Source organism: Halichoerus grypus, chromosome 10 (genome assembly GCF_964656455.1).
Source record: "Halichoerus grypus chromosome 10, mHalGry1.hap1.1, whole genome shotgun sequence".
In the NCBI taxonomy this organism is placed as follows: domain Eukaryota; kingdom Metazoa; phylum Chordata; class Mammalia; order Carnivora; family Phocidae; genus Halichoerus; species Halichoerus grypus.
In genome coordinates, this window is record NC_135721.1 from 138,660,153 (window position 1) to 138,676,886 (window position 16,734).

General features: G+C 57.0%; 1 protein-coding gene across 7 annotated transcripts in view; it reads right to left on the bottom strand.

Moving 5' to 3' along the window:
* Nucleotides 1-15,199, bottom strand: part of ZBTB46 (zinc finger and BTB domain containing 46) — a 65,568-nt gene extending 50,369 nt beyond the window's left edge. For all 7 annotated transcript variants that reach the window (XR_013442126.1, XR_013442127.1, XR_013442128.1 and 4 more), the window contains exon 1: nt 15,019-15,199. The gene's annotated coding sequence lies outside the window, so the exon portion shown is untranslated. The remainder of the gene's footprint in view (nt 1-15,018) is intronic.
* Between the last annotated feature and the right edge of the window lie 1,535 nt (nt 15,200-16,734).

Here is a 16,734-nt window from a genome sequence, read left to right on the forward strand (position 1 = left end):
ACGTGGAATTCAAGAAATGTTTTTTATTTTTTTAAAGATTTTATTTATTTGAGAGAGAGAGAGACAGTGCAAGAGAGAGCATGAGTGGGGGAGCAGCAGAGGGAGAGGGAGAAGCAGGGAGCCCAATGCAGGGACGCTGGGATCATGACCTGACACTCCACCAACTGAGCCACCCAGGCGCCCCTCAAGAAATGTTTTTTAAACATCCCATATTAAATGCTGGTAGAAGAAGAAGAAGCTCATGGAGTAGTGGTCTTGCAGGTGGGTGGTCAGGCCGCTGCCAACCAGCCACACCCCCCGTGACCGCACATGCATTTTGGGGTGGGCTCTGATGTTCCCCGTCAGCTCACAGCAAAGCCGGGGATGGATGCAGTCACCCACTGTTGTGGGTGAGTCGTGTCCCAAAAAAGGCCATGTTGAAGCCCAACCCCCAATACCTGTGAACGTGACCTTACTCGAAAATAGGGTCTTTGCAGATTTAACCAAGGTAAGATGAGGTCATAAACCAACGGTACTGGTGTCACTATAGAAAGGGGAAATCTGGACAGAGACAGGCAGAGAGAAGCCCATGTGAAGACAGAGGCAGAGAAAGAGCCATGGGGCCACGGGCCACGGCCCAGAGCCAGAGGAGCTGGAGGGGGGATGGACCCTCCCCGGAGCCTCCCTGGCCCCAGAGCTGCCAGAGAACACTTTTCTGTTGTTTTAAGCCCCCAGTTGGTGATACTTTGTTACAAAAGTCCCAGGAAAAGCCACACATCAACTTAACTTTTTTCTTTTTCTTTTAAAAGATTTTATTTACTTATTTATTTATTTATTTATTATTTATCAGAGAGAGAGGGAACACAAGCAGGGGGAGGGGCAGAGAGAGAAGCAGATTCCCTGCTGAGCAGAGAGCCTGACGCGGGACTCGATCCCAGGACCCTGGGATCATGACCTGAGCCGGAGGCAGACACTTAATCACTGAGCCACTCAGGCGCCCCTTAATTTTTTTTTCTTAAAGAGAAAGCTGATCAAAAAAAAAGAAGAAGAAGAAGAAGAAGAAGAAGAAAGCTGATCAGCTTCATAAGCCAGGAAAATTTCTGTGAATTCTAAGCCTGAGATGTGCCGTGACTTGAAATGTTGACTCTACGCACTGTGCTCTCTGCCACCAAGACAAAAATAGACCCCAAACAGGAAAGCAGCTAGAAGCAGAGCTCTCTTGCAGCAGGTGAAACCCTTCCTTCAGCCTTGTTCAACTTTCCATTTTGAAACACCCTGCAACTGTTGGAGGAGAACTGCCACCTACCCCTGAACCAGACAGACCAGTTTGAGATGTTCTGCGACATTTGTTCCCATCTGGTAATATGCTAGACCTTTAATCAGTCACTCTTTCCTGGAAAGTTGTATAGCTGCAAACAAGAGGGGCTGGGGTCCCGAACCCCTGAATCCTGAACCCCCGGCCTGGATCGCCCGGAGCGAGGGGAAAGCAGCTCAGAGCCACGTCTCCGCAAACGTTTTAGGCGGGCCACAGACAGCGCGAGCCCCCTTGGCGCCGCGGGAACAGCCCAGGCGGCTCTGGTAGCCAACAGAACTTCACTGGCCGACCTGACACGTGTCCAAGCACCGCTCTCCTTTCTGCAGAAATTACCAGGCCCTCCCCAGGTAAGCACTCCTTACACACTGAACAAGAGAAGGACGGACAGACGGACGGCTGCTGAGTGAGCCAACGGTCACGGCCGGAGCAGGAAGCGGGCCCGGGGCACAGCGGCAGCCGGGGCCTGAGACGAGCCCTACCTCCACCGCGTGGCCCCCAGTGATGGATCCACCAGCTTCCCTAACTCACGCAGACATGAACAGTAAGGCCAGTCCCAGAACTGGCCAGGTCTCAGCAATGCACAGGTCACACCGGTCCCCAGCATCCCCCACAGCGGCCAGCCGAGCCCCCGACTGAGAGCAGCACCAGCTGGGGCACAGGCCTGGGGCACGTGATGAAGGCGGGAGGCCGAGCTGGGGCCGACCTGGCCAGCAGGCCCTGAGGTGGGGGCCTCGTGAGAGGAGCCCTGGGGGAGGGGCTGGTTCTTCCTCCCTGGGCAAGGTGTGGGCTTGGACTGGGGGGCGGAGGGAGGCTTAAGGCACCCTGTCCCCCGTCTCTGGCACGTAAGGGAGACAGGGCCTCTCCCAGGGAAAGCCCCTCTCCGTCAAGGGCTGAGCTGGGACCAGCCCCAAGGCACTTTAAGAAATGAAACTCCCGATTCACAAGGAAAGACCTGGGTTTCGAGGGGGACTACTCAGTGCTCTGCGGGGCGGGCACACGGGGGGCTCTCCAGGTCTGCCCTCTGGCAGTGACCACAGCTGAAGGAAGCGGGCATGGAAAGTGCTGGCTCTCTGGGCAGCCCGCGGGGAGGGGTCCCGGGGGCTTCACCGTCCTCACCAGCACGGGTCGGGGGATCCGGGACACACTTGCCGGGGTGGGGGGCACCCCTGCATGACAGAGCCCTCAGGAGCAAGGGTCTGTGCCACACAGCCCAGGTACAACCTTCGTCACCGAATCCGCCCCACGCTCCTACCCCCAGTCCCCACGGGGAGGACACCTGAGGCTGGTCTCGGCAGGGCTGCTGGGCGAGCCCCACAGGCAGTGTCGAAGTTAATCCTGGGGCCTAACATTAAACCTTCAGAGGTGTCTGGGCAAGGCCTAGAGGAAACCGAGGGAAACGTACTAGATTCTGAGAAAAGATCTCCAAGAAAAAATCTACATGCATGAAGCTGAAAAATTAACACGAACTTGTACGCCCCAGTGATGGTGGTCACGGGCCACCACAGAACCAGGAGCGGCTGTCCTTCTGGAGCCCAGCCCACAGCACGTGGCGAGACGAGACGTGTGCGTCCCTGACCAGTAATTCTACTTGTGGGAAATTCTACCCCAAGGAAATGATCCCAAATGCTAATTTGTTCAAAGACGCTGCTAAGACTGCTATTTATATTAGCACGAAGTAAAAAACTACCCAAATGCCTGACAGTCAGAAAACAGCCGAGAAGAATATGACATATTAAAACTGAACAAGACCCAACTTAGAGGAACAATAAATGTTTACGTTGATGCTCAGAAGTTTGTAAGAAATAAATTGAAGGAAATGACAGCCGAGAACACGGACCCTGAGATGTCTGCTCACATCCCCTGTTTCCCTCCAAAGCCAGTTGCTTATTCATAAAACTCAAAGACAGAAAATGAACCTACCCGACTCTTGCATGGAGCAGGATAGCACATATGAAATTAACGTCCAGGAGGAGGAATCCAGCAAAAAATATGAGAGAAATCCATACTTACCCTTCTTCACTCCTATCTGTGGGTTGGAAACACCGTGGGGGAGTCTGTGCTTGACTTTCACGAATCTTCCTAACAGGACCGAGGACAGTCGGCCTCCTCCGGTCCCAGAACCCTGCAGAGCCCGTGGCTCATCTAGAACCTTGGAACCGCATGGAACAGGGTCCCACGAGGAGAACACAGACTGGTCTTTCCTGCCTGCACCCCCTGACCACATGGCACAGAGCGGCTGCCAAAGCCCCGGGACCCCGACTCTGACTTCTAAGGAGCAAAAGGAAATTCCTCAGCGGGACCCTGAGCTCAGGCCATCCGACTGTCACTTTCTCTAGTAGTATTTCCCTCTGCTCTTGGACAAAGGGGATGGCACCTTAAATGCGGTGACATCGTCCACTGACTGGTAGTCCAGGAAAGAGGGCGGCAGCTAAGTGCCCTTGAGCAGGATGGCAGAGGGACGACGGCCATACACACTGGCCTGTGAGCACGAGGGGCAAGCCGGCCGGCGTCCCCAGGCCCTGTCAGGCCCACCGAGTCCTGAGCTGAGGCTAACCTGGCCGGACTCTGAGCTTGCGGGGGTCGGAGAAGGGAGACCACTGGAGCTTTGGCCTCCTCATCTTCTGAGGACTCAGGAAACTGTGTGTGAACAGTGATGGGTGAACAAACCCACTTTCCTCCCCAGCTCTGCGGAAATGCCAGCGTTCTCTTCACGACACAGGAGTTCTAGAAGCAAACTCGCGTCACTCAGCCATGTGACTGTCTGCTCCAGAGCAGTCAGCTCGCACACTCCTCAGACCCAGTGTTCACTGTGGGTAAAAATGACTTATCTGGGGGGAAAACTAAGGCAAAAGTAGCTCACAACTCCAAACAAGACGAGAAGCATGCATGAAAATATTCAAAAGGAGGGGCGCCTGGGTGGCTCAGTTGGTCAAGTGACTGCCTTCAGCTCAGGTCATGATCCTGGAGTCCCTGGATCGAGTCCCGCATCGGACTCCCTGCTCAGCAGGGAGTCTGCTTCTCCCTCTGACCCTCCTCCCTCTCATGCTCTCTGTCTCTCATTCTCTCTCTCTCAAATAAATAAATAAATAAAAATTAAAAAAAAAAATATTCAAAAGGAAAGACCTGCAACTATTAAACTGCAAACAAACTCTGGCATTGACCCATCGCCGAGACGACCCCTTTGCAACAAACTCTCTCACTAACAGGAAAGTTCCAAACCCAAGTGGAACTACACACCCACTTTTCCCACATGAAAAAGAGAGGCAGAGGTAAACTTAATTTGTGTTTCAGCGAAAACTAAATGAAAATCAACTTAAAGAGAAGTAAGGCCTTTCTCATAGATTAAACAAATCTACGAGACGTTCCTATGCTTTATCAACCAATGACAAATCTTAAATTTTAAAATAAAACTTATATAGATAATAATTATTTTGAAAATTCCATGTACACAGGGGCACCTGGGTGGCTCAGTCGGTTAAGCATCCAACTTGATTTCGGCTCAGGTCATGATCTCAGGGTCGTGGGATCGAGCCCCGTGGGCTCCTCCAATCTGAGATCAAGACCTGAGCCGAGACCGAGAGTCGGATGCTTAACCGACTAAGCCACCCGGGTGCCCCATAAACTGAAAATTCTGATGGACACGTCATGACTGCGCTGCGGGGGCTGAGCGCCTCCCACACGGCCCCACACACCCGCACCTGCTCTTACAGACCCTCACAGGGGAACAGGGAGGGCTTCTCAAGGTCACAGGATGCAGCCAGCGAGGCCAACACACGGCACCAACAGCTCCAATTTCTCAACAAATCAATAGTACAAACAGAATAAACGAGATTTCAGAGGCACCACCTCCAGTGGAACGTGCCCAGACTCCGGTCCCACAGTGAAGACATGCGCGGCTCTGGCTGGCCACGGCGTGGCAGCTGGGAAGTGTTGCTGGTGTGCGTGGCCGCCACGCTCAGCAGAGCCCTTCGAGGGACACAGTGCACGGTAAACACCGCAGAGCAAGACACGGAGGGAGAGCAAAGAGACGGGAGGGGCCGAGCTGCAGGAACCACGGCAGCCGGGGGACGGCACCTCGTCTCCAATTCAGCGCCTATCTGAAGACATCCAAGGTACGTGTCTAGACCTTAGGCTCTGGAAGAACCACAGAGCTTTTCCAGTTTCGGGAGAATCTGTGATTTAGTGATGCAGATGCGTGAGAGACTCTGATCTGGTGTTGGATCCTGCAGACCACAGCTCACACGAGTCTGCAGGGGCCTCTGCTCCATCCCCCGTCGGGGCCGTTACTTGTGGGGGGACCGTGAGCGTGACTGGAGGTGACAGCAGTGACCCCCCCCCCCGCCTGGCCAGGGAGCACACAGCACCCGAGCTCCTTAAGTGACCTCCCACCCTCCTGGTGACCTCAGGGTCCATGGTAGAGGGACCGCACCTCTGTGAATGCAGACAGTAAACCACAACACCCACGTCCACGTGCCCACGGACGCTGCAGGCACCACAGAACACTCTGAGTCTCACGGCTACTTCACAGTTAGGAGCTTCAGACCTGCCACTTAACGGCATCATTTGACGTGTTAAGTTCCACATGTTTCTTCAGCACACGAGAAGGTTTTCTGAATTTAAAGACTGTCTCCATCGCTGCTATCCTTCGTTTTCTGGTGAATCTCAGGGGAAGCATGAAAAACACTCCGGAAACATAGGTCCCACTAGGTGCCCAGCTCCGGCCAGTGCCCAGAGGGGCCTCACCGCCTGCTCTGGAGCAGCGGCAACAACCGGCCGCCCCTGCCCTTGCAGGGTACCCACTGAGTACCTTACTCCACCTCTACTCACCGCCACCCAGAAGTGCACGACCCCATCACTGTCCCCCAGCCAGGCCCCGCCGCACCTGTCCCCAGACGGCATGGCCGTCTGTGTCTCCGAAGCCCGTCTCCGTCACGTCCCCAGAAGGACGTGTTGGCCGGCAAGAGCCCCGCTCGCGGCAGGCGTGGGGTTGGGTACGGGCTTGCCACACACTCACCTGCCGCCTCTGCAGGTCCCAGAAGGGACAACACGCAAGACCGGGAAACACGGGTGCCAGCATGCCAGGGACAGACCACGGCCCACAGAAAGCCACGCTCACGTCCTGACCCCTGCACCCGTGAGCGTGACCTTGTTTGGAATAGGTCTTTGCAGGTTAAGGGGAGGTCATTACGGTGGACCCTGGTTCAGTATGACTGATCTAGACACACGGGCAACAGGCCGTGCGAACAGGGCCGGAGAGGCTGGAGCGAAGCATCCAAAGGCCAAGGAACAGCCAGGATTACGCGCAGACGCCAGAACCGGACGAGGCAGAAGGAGTCTCGTTGGGAGCCTTTGCCGAGAGTGTGGCCCTGCCCACACCTGGACTTAAGCCTCTGGCCTCCAGGACTGCGAGCGAATGAACCTCTATTGTGTAGACACCAGGTTTGCTTTGTTACGACCGCCCCAGGAAACTCTTACCAGCCGCGACCCAACTTACACCGACTGCTCGCTTTGTGGTCGTCTGACACGCGGCAGGAAGGGTTCCTCCCCTGGCGCCCTGTGTCCACCAGCACCCACCCCATCCAACTCAGCAGTGTGCGGTGAAGCTCTTGAGGGGCTCCGCGGTGAGAACCCCTGATACGGTCTGCCCTCCACCCGGGAAAGCCACGCGGCAAAGCTGCTGGTGTTCGGAATCCGCAGGTCGGGCGGGAATGGGAGCGCAGCCCCTCAGCCGCCTGTGGCCCTGCGGCCGGAGCTCTGGTCCTTCCCCAGCAGGCCGCCGAGGGAGACGTGCGGAGCACAGCACGCGCCCGCCTGAGCCTGAGAGGTGTGGGGCAGGGGCCACTCCAGAGGCACAGAGCGGAAGGCAGCGCTGCGGGGAAGGGTGGACCCAGGCGTATCCCGGGCCCCTGCCAAGGGGTGGTCCGCACACCACCGTGGTGCCAAGGCCACCTTCTGCCGGCTCCGGACAAACCCGAATCTATACTGACAGTTACATGTTCATTTCAGGGTGTACCAAAAAAAGCAACCAAGACATCAGACTCATGATTTTGTGGCTATTCTCGCTCAAGACAAGGCAAAGATCAGTTTAAGGAAAAAGATGACCATGAATGATCTCAAGCAAATCTGGGTACTGTGCCACTAAGCTGAGGAGGGGCCCTGCCCTGCTGTGCCTTCTCCAAGGACGGCGTGGTTACCGGTCTCTGAGGAAAAGAGCGAAACACATCTGGTGTTCGGCTGACCACCCAGCCGCTGTGCGGGCGCAGACCTGCACAACACGGGGAAGGAAGGCAGCTTCTCGGTGCTGAGCCCTCCTGACCTGCTCCTCAGGCCCCCGAGCACACACGCACACCGGAGGACATTCACGGCTCTCTCCATCGTGAGCGCGCCTTAGTACCACCAACAACCTTCCCGCCCACCGGTCACTCGCGCCAGGGTTTGTGGCAGGTGGGTTTCCGCCATGTTCAAGAAAACACAGTGGCAGCCGCGGCCGTGAAGGCAGAGCAGAGAAGCCAGGTTCCAGACGGGCTGTCGCACCTTGGCTGTTCACTACGTGGACCATTCACTACGTGGACCATTCACTACATGGACCATTCACTATGTGGACCATTCACCACGTTGTCCAGTCCCGTTCAGGGGGCAGGTGTCAAACCAACTTCTCTCTTTTTTTTTAAATATTCTTAAGTTTATTTATTTAAGTAATCTCTACACCCAACATGGAGCTTGAACTCACGACTCTGAGACGAAGTGGAGAATGCTGTTCCCTTTTTTTTTTTAAGATCTATTTATTTATTTGTCAGAGATTATGACTTATTTATTCATTTGTCAGAGAGAAAGTGCGCGTGCACGCACACACACGCAGAGGGAGCTGCAGGGAGAGGGAGAGGCCAACTCCCCGCGGAGCAAGGAGCCCAACGCAGGACTGAATCCCAGGACCAAGATCATGACCTGAGCCGAAGGCAGACGCTCCACGGGCTGAGCCACCCAGGCGCCCCCAGGATGCTCTTTCAACTGAGCCAGCCGGGCGCCCCCTGTTAAACCAACTTTAACTCAAAGGGACGTCCAAAGGCACTGTCACCTTTTCACTCCTTGTTCTGATCTCATTCTGCCAACATAAGAAAAAAAAAATGAGAAAGTCAAGGTTACCCAATATTAAAAACCACTTTGTTCAGCCTCCCAGTGGGCCAGTCATGGACGTGCGTGTACTGCCCCAATGGAGACTGTGTCTGCTAAGGAGCTCTGAAAAGGTCTTCAAAACACTCTGAAGTTGAAGGAAAAAGTCTTCACACAAAACAAAATAAAAGCAATGAAATAATATACAAATGTGTTTCTGTATCACCACAGGTGAAGGAAAACAACCGTATTCTCGTGGAAAAACACGTAAGCTTCCATTTATGCAGTTAGCCGTGTATAACCAGAAACAAAGACAGAATGGCAAGTACGACGAGCAGGTGCACCTCAGTAATGCAATGCCGAACAGAATTACCGAAGTGCACGGAGTGAGATGACTCAAAAATGTTCCCCTCACTCAACAAGAGCCTTAGCTTTTGTCTAGGAAGTGCCCGTGTGCTCCTAAATGTCCTGACTCCTTGGGACGCCTGGCTGGTGCAATCGGTTGAGCGTCTGACTCTTGGTTTTGGCTCAGGCCGTGATCTCAGGGTCGTGAGATCACGCCCCATGTCACCTCAGCGGCTCCGTGCTCAGCGGGGAGTCTGCTGGAGATTCCCTCCCTCTCCCTCTGCTCCTCTCCTGCTCATGCTCTGTCTCTCTCTCAGATAAATAAATAAAATCTTTTAAAAAAATAAATGTCCTGACTCCTTCAGTTTCTCTTCAGAAATAAAAAATTACAGACGGTTACATGGCCAGTAATAGTCACTCCAAATCACAGGACAGGCACTTTGCGATGTTACTAAAAATGTTCAGAACATAAGAAGACCCTGCGGCCGGCCCCAAGCACTCACCAGCTGTGAGGACCCGGTCTGCAAGACCTCACATCCTCAACTTTCTCTCATCTCAGAAGCTTTGTACAGGGAAACTCCCACCTTTAACGTTTCAGAAGTGGAGGGAGGAAGTGCTGACCGAGCAGGACTGAGAGACACACGAAACGAAACGGGAAAATGAGGCGCTGAATGCGGGCAACAAGCCGAGCCTCTGCGAGGGGGGCCTCAGCCTGTCCGTGGGGCACGCCGCATGGGCGGGGTCGTGGAAGGCTGCGGGAGCCTCCCTGAGCCCACGCCTGCACCCGGGCCACGCACCGAGGGGCTCCCCAAGAAAAGAATGCAGAAGGCCTTCACACTGTCATCCCTGGGACTTCCCTGGCTCAGTCCCACAACAGACGGGCGGCTTCCTATGCTCCAGCGCCTGGACCCAAACACGAACCATGATATGACACCACCCGCTGCTGTTTGGGAAACGCCCAGCGGTGCCAACCTCCCTGCACACACATGGAGAAACACGAGGGAGGGGACCGGCAGACGCTGCACCTGCTCAGGCCCAAGGGCCCCATCCCCCTCCCCAGGTGATGACCGCACGCGAGGAGGGGAGCATCTGACTCCACAAGGTCTGGGCAGGTTCCCTCTGGGGCACAGGACCACCGCCAGGCCCTCAGCGGGTCTGCACGATGAGCAAGGGCCTGTGTGCCCTGTAAGTCCTGGGCAAACCGCTACCCTCCACAGCGAGCGCCTTCTTCACCTCAAAATGAAGCTGAGTAATTCTGCTTCTCTCAAAATTTCCCAAGCTGACTTTGAGCTTCGTAAATAAAAGGATACTGCTGCTCAGAAGCCTCCCTGCTTTAAGTGGGATGGGATGAGAAAAGAAAATCAGCCGTTTTCAGATTCAAACAGGGCCACACCAAGACAAGAAGACCACAGACTATGGTTCGGTGGGCACGGCACCACCTAACGCAACAGGTGCCCGAAGGCTCTCATCATCTTCCTCCCGGGCTCTTCTGGGCAACCCTCACGATGCTGTTCCGACCACGCTCTGGCCCCACGCTGGCTGCACTCAGCTGCCCAGTCCCCACCACGCTGGGCTTTCCCCACGCGGCACAGGTAGCTCTGGGTGCTATGAGAGCGTGCGGCTCCCTTCACACACCGTTCCTCTGCCGCGAGGGCCGGGGAGCGGATTACGTGAGTGTGTTTCTAAGAAAGCCTATCTGTCTGCATCTGCCCCTCGACACCCCGGAAACCAAGGGCCAACTCTGCAGGCAGGTCAACGCTGAATCTGCCCAACCGAGAGCCATCACTCACTCTGCTGTCCGTGCCTCAGGCGTGACAGCAGGACTGAACGTTCAGAGCGGGACGGACGGAAGACCGCAGGTCAGACCCTGCACTCGCCAGGTGACCCCCCCGCACACGGACTAAGAAGGTGACCTGCCCGATGCCCCATCAGCCATAGCGCCCCTGTGGTGCATCCCGTCCATCCCTCACGGAGGCAGCTCTTAACACTGAGGCTCTTAAACCGTCCGGATGTGGCCCAAGACGCAGAGGTGCCTTCTTTCTTTCTACAAAGAGAGACGAGGATGACACGGGCCCTTGGATGCACCTGTGCCAGCCACGGGGGCGGCTTCCGCTGCGGTGAGGGGCCTGCAGACTGCACCACGTGAGTAGCAAGGCTGTCCAGATTCTTTATAAACGAGGCCGTTTTAAAAAGCGATTATTCCCACACACGTGTGGATCTTCTTAGTTTTGCTGGCAAGTGGAAAGACCTCCCGGCTGACAGAACAGGGGAGGAGGTGCGCATACCTGCTCCACCTGAGCAGGTAGTGATGGGGACAAGGGACCCCTTCCCCGCGGCTCCTCCAAGACACGGAGTGGCCTGTGCACCCCGTGGGAGGCGGGGTCTGAAACCGCTATCGCTGCCAGCCGCCCCAGAAGCCGCCTGGCCCTGCAGTCCTGCCCTCTCACCAGCCATCCACCCTCGGCAAAGCAGAGGTCACAATGGAGTCTGCGCCACAAGGTCTGGACCCAGAGGGTCAGTGCCCAACGGGGTAGGAGTCTGCACCGATGCCCTTTCCCTCCAGCGGCCTTTGGGGATTCAGATGCCCCCTTCCCCACAATTTGCACTCTGTCTCCCCTCCAAGCTCTGGGGGTGTTTCACTAGCATGTGTCACCTACACTGGGTCACATTAGTGGTTCTTGTGTCTGAGGAATGCTCGACTTGTGCCAACAGATCCCCAACTCCCTGCAGAAACTCTGTCCCCAACCTGGCCTAAAGGTGGCCCATCACAGGTCCTCGACAATGCCCGAGTTGTCATGAGTGAGAAGCCCTGGGAATGTCGCTCTGATGTGACTCAAACACACACCTGCCGAGACACAAAAGCTCTGTAAATGCTGTTGAAAAATATGTGAACAGTATTTCCCGATTTCTATTCTAAAATACCTAGGTTAGCAATTTTTGAGTCCAAATGATGTTAAATACTTAGTAATTTTTCAATCTGAAACAGAAAAGGGGCGCCTGGGTGGCTCAGTCGTTAAGTGTCTGCCTTCGGCTCAGGTCATGGTCCCAGGGTCCTGGGATCGAGCCCCACATCGGGCTGCCTGCTCAGCGGGAAGCCTGCTTCTCCCTCTCCCACTCCCCCTGCTTGTGTTCCCTCTCTCACTGTGTCTCTCTCTGTTAAATAAATAAATAAAATCTTTAAAAAAAAAAAAAAAGAAATTGAACAGAAAAAAAAAAGAAAAGAAATTGAACAGAAAACTTTGTGTAAATCACACTAAGGTTGAATTTGACCAGCCCAGCTCCTTTTATCCTTCAACACACAACTTTTTAGTTTGCAAGAAAAGGTTATTTCTCTTTTCCACAACTTTTTCATCTACAAGTAATATCACAGGCCGTATTGTGCCCTCACTAACAAACCAGAACACAAAGCCTAAGTGTGCATACATAAGGTACACAAGGTATTTAGGCTGGAATGGCAGAAAAGAGGGAAAACCTTCCCTGACCTCGTGGTGTGAGACCCCAGCCATGCCACAGCCAGAGGTGGGGGCAGAGGACATCAGAACCATGATCAGGATGAGACAGTGTTTCAAACACTTAAATGAGTCTTGTGGCCTCAATAGAGATTTTTAATCATCCACTTATTCCTAGCACTCATGCCATTAAAGCCAACTGGTACCAACAAGAAGGATCTCCTTTTTCAGGGGAAGGGGCAGACACACAGGGGAATTCTTGACAATGTGCCATCACTCAACAGACTTTAAGGTAAAATATGTTAGGTCAGAAGAAAGAAAAAGCCTATATATTTATGAGACCGTGAGTCACGGAGGAATATGAAACCCCCAGAGCAGGGGAGTGCGGTGGCAGGTGCTGTGACGTGGGGTGCAAGGTAGGACAAGGAGGAGCAGCAGCTTCTAGAACTTTGACAGACCAGCCACGAAGGCACCTGGGCACAGTGAAGAATTAGCTCAGGTTCCCGGGCTGTGGCACTTTCTAAACACCGTGCACTAAATGGGTCTCCTTGGCGCTTAGAGGCTGGTCTAAGACCTCTGGTAGAGAACAAAGCAGAAATGCTGAACAGCTGTCCCAGAAACACAGACCACAGGGACAGAGTGGCCCAATTTCTCTTAATTTGAAAAGCCCCACATAAGGACAATGTTGGAAAGTTCACTCTGTTAAAACTTAATTTTGTGTAACATGTTTGTAAATAACACCCCTTCTGACAGCGAAGGGACCTCAGGCTTGAGGATTTCCTCCAATCCCGGAGTGGTCTTGCCCTTTCCAGGAGTTCACCCCACCCTCTCTGTGCTGTGTGCCGGTGGAACACAGGTGTCACGGGGGCAAGGGTCCAAGGGACCGCCCTGGATAACTGAGTGGGGACAGAGCATCAAAGAGGGTGGGTGCCCCTGCAGGCAACAACCAGCCAGTCCTGAACACCGGAGAGTGGATGTACACTGAGCTCTGAGCACAGGAACAACGCATTTTCAAACAGAAAACAGCTAACCCTGAGCAGAAATTATTTCATCAAAACAAAATTCTTACATCCAGGATGATGTCAATGAGAGGCTCAATTAAATGTTGTCCCAAGGCTGCCCTCCAGGAAAGGCTGAATTTGGGGCTTCTGAATAGCCTAAAGTGAGTACATTCCACCATCTCCTAAAGAAAACTCAATAACCATCCCCTCCCTCCTTCAGTAAAGGATATGAAGATGATCACTAGCTTTACAGGGGACCGAGGGCTTAAATCTCAGTAACTTCTGCCTAGGTAGACCTATTAATCCTTTCCGGAACAACAAGGCATCCCAAAGTTTTCAGTTCAAAATATGTAAAACTATCACAAAATAAACTAAGAGGAAGGATTCTAGTATGGTAAAATACTACTGTTTACTTCATTATTCATGTGAAAAACCCTTCTCTAAATTTCCTTTTGATGAACGAACCATTTTCCATTCCTGCAGCGTGCGGGCCAGCCATAGAGTGAATCCACAAGTCTGTTACCCAAACGGAAAGTTAGCTTTGATAATAAATCCAATATGAAAGATTCTACAACTGACAACAATTAAAATGCGCGTGAGCACTCCGTGCACAGGTGTCCGCGCCCAGCAGTTTGCAAAACGTTGCCTAATTAGCATTTCTTTAAACAATGCGGATAACAATCTTGCCACTGTAATCCTCGACAAATGCGCCGCTGAGATTGTAGCACGGAAAGCGTGAGGAAATTCGCTGAGAATCTCAGTCAAACTTTCTTTTGTTTATATTTCCTCGGTGTCAGAAAATATCTGTTCTTCACCCCTTTTGGTTTGTACCCAGGCTCCTCGGTCCAGCCCTATTGTGCGTGGTCCGTTAAACCTACAAATAATAAATTTGTTAGCGGGGCCGGGGGAACCCCAACTAGCCACAGCCCTCCTCCTGGCGTAGAAAATTCCCCATTTGCCATCGGATTGATTTGTCAGACAGTGACTCGTGCTACCCTGTGAAACTGACATGTCTATTTACGGAGAAACAAAGACACGGCTCGCGGCGGACCCGGCTCCCTCCGCGCGCCCCGTCCGCTCCGCGCGCCCCTCGCCGCTCCGCGCGCCCCGTCCCCTCCGCGCTCCTCTGGCCGCCCGGCCCCGAGGCCCCTGCGCCCTGGTTTATCCAGCAATTAAAATGGAGACGAGACCGGTGCCCGGCGTCAGGGGGAGACAATGACCCCCAAGGCCTGGTGGGGCGCAGGGACCCGCCCGCGCCCACCTCCCGCAGTTCCGACTCTTGGCAAACTCGGCGCGGGCGGGTCCGGGTGCGGCTCGGAGGCGCGGGCGGGGGGCGCGCGGGACGGCGCGGGCGGGGGGCGCCAGGACGCCCCTGGGCTGCCTCCTGGGGCCGGGCGTTGACGCAGCAGAAATTACCAGCTGGAAAATTCCCCTTTCGGAGGTGACGGGGGAGGGAGCGCGGCGGCGGCAGGAGGCGCGGAGGGCGAGGGGCGCCGGGCAGCCCCGCCGCCGCCACCGCCTCCGCGCGCAGCCCCGCGGGGACCCTGCGCCGCCCCCGCCCGCCCCGCCCCGAGCCACTCGGGCTCGGGGATCGGCGGGGGCCGGACCGGGTCGCCACCGCCGCCCCCGGAGTCGCAGCCGGGGCGCGCCGATCGCCGCCAGGAGGGCGCCCCCGCGGGGCGGGGCGCAGTGGGGCGCGGGGCTGCAGGCGGCGGGGGCGCGCCCCGGCTCGGAGCTGCCCAGGCTCGGAGCGGCCCGGGCCGGGCCCGGCCGCGATGCGCTTGCCCGGCCGCGCGGACAATGAGCCGGCGCCGCTTACCTGTGACCCCATGGGGCGCGGGCGAGGGCGGGCGCCGCGGCCGCCGGACCGGCGCCGGTGATCGCCGCCGCCGCCGGGCGAGCGCTGCGTCCGGGCGGGTCCGAGCTGCGCGCTCGCCTCGGCTGCTCCGTCCGTCTGTCCGTCCGTCCGTCCGTCAGGCCGGCGCGCGCCCCCGCGCCCGCTCCAACCCCGCGGCCCCCGCCGCCCGCGCGCGCGCCCCGCCTGCGGACCCTGACCCCGCCCCCCGGCGCGCGCCCGGCCGCTGCTGATTGGCCCGCGCAGCGCCCGGGCCGCGGCCACCGCCCCGGGCCCCGCCCCCGCCGGCCCGGCCGCCGGCCCCGCCCCTCGCTGGGCCACGGGCTCGGCGCCGCGGGGCGGGAGGGGGCCGCGGCGGGGGTCGGTTCCTCCGCCCCCCCCCGTGGGCGGCCGGACAGCGGAAGTGCGGGCTGGAGCTCGCTGGGCATTGTGGGAAGCCCCCTCCCCTGGGTTGGCGGGGGGCGGGGGCGGCGCGGCGTGGGGGTCTCTGAGCACCGGTGCGGGTTCCCGCGGGGGCGCTGAGAGGCGGGCAGAACACCCCTACGCGAGATGAGGCTCGGGGCGAGGGCACTCCAGCCCCTTCCCCTACTGCGCACCCCGGCGTTGCCCACGCGCCTGTTCCTCGGGGGCGCGCGGGTCCCCGGGCCACAGGCTGTCCCCACGACCCGATGCGCAGTCTCGCCGCGCGCGTCTCGCAAACTTCGAGACTTCCCCACCTGCTCAGGCGGCTGTGCGGACCTCGCGCTGTGCGGCGGAGAAGCGCGGTCGCGGCTGTGCTGGGGCGCGGGGCTGAAGAGGGCCTGGGCGCTGCGCGCTCGCGCCGTCGGGGGACTTCGGCGCGCCCAGGGAGGGGCGCACCTCGGGGCGCGGGGCGCGCGTGACAGTGCCTGCCCCTGGGTCTTTGGTTTCGGCCAACTTAAGAGCGCCCGCGACTGCGCGCGTGGGTTCTTCCCGCCGCGTCGTCCGTCCCGTGCGGGTGCAGCCCCCGCGGAGGGGCGGGAAAGTAGCTGCCTGGGCCTTGCCCCACACCCCCGAAACGATCTGGAACCGAGCTGCCCGGGATGGGCCCTGCACGTCCCTTCTCGCCCCCGCTGTCCTCGAGCACTCGGGCCAGCTGAATGGGAAGCGTGGCCCCACATTCCTGGCTATAGCCTGTGCGGGGCAAAGGCCACCTCGCTTCCTCTCGCGGGCGCGGCGGTGGGAAGGGAGGTGAGCCTGCGGCTAGCCAGCCGCGCAGAGGAGTCGAGCACGACCAGCCCATCCAATGGCGAGGCTCCGCGGGCCGTCTGCGCCCTGCCTCCCTGCGGGCCAAGCGCCGCGGAATTCCTCGGGAGGTGGGAGGCGGCGGACCATTATGGATGCTTTCTCAGGATGTGTAAGGAGGCATTCACTGGGCTGCAGCGGGAGGGCAGGCAGCGGGGGAAATTCTCCTTGAGTGAACAAGGGCGAGCCGCGGTCTGGCAGCCAGCGATGAAAGGCTCGGACACTCCCTCACTTCGAGCCGGCGCCTGGAAATGGCTGTGCAGACACCCTCAGCCCACTCCCTTCCCGCTGCCTGGTCTGGCCTTGCCGGCCCAGAAGCCCCCTCCCAAGCCTTTCTTTGGAGGACCCTCTCAGTCACATCCCCCTGGGCTGGAACAACAGGCCCACACTTCCTCAGCCAGGAAGTGAAGGTTGGAC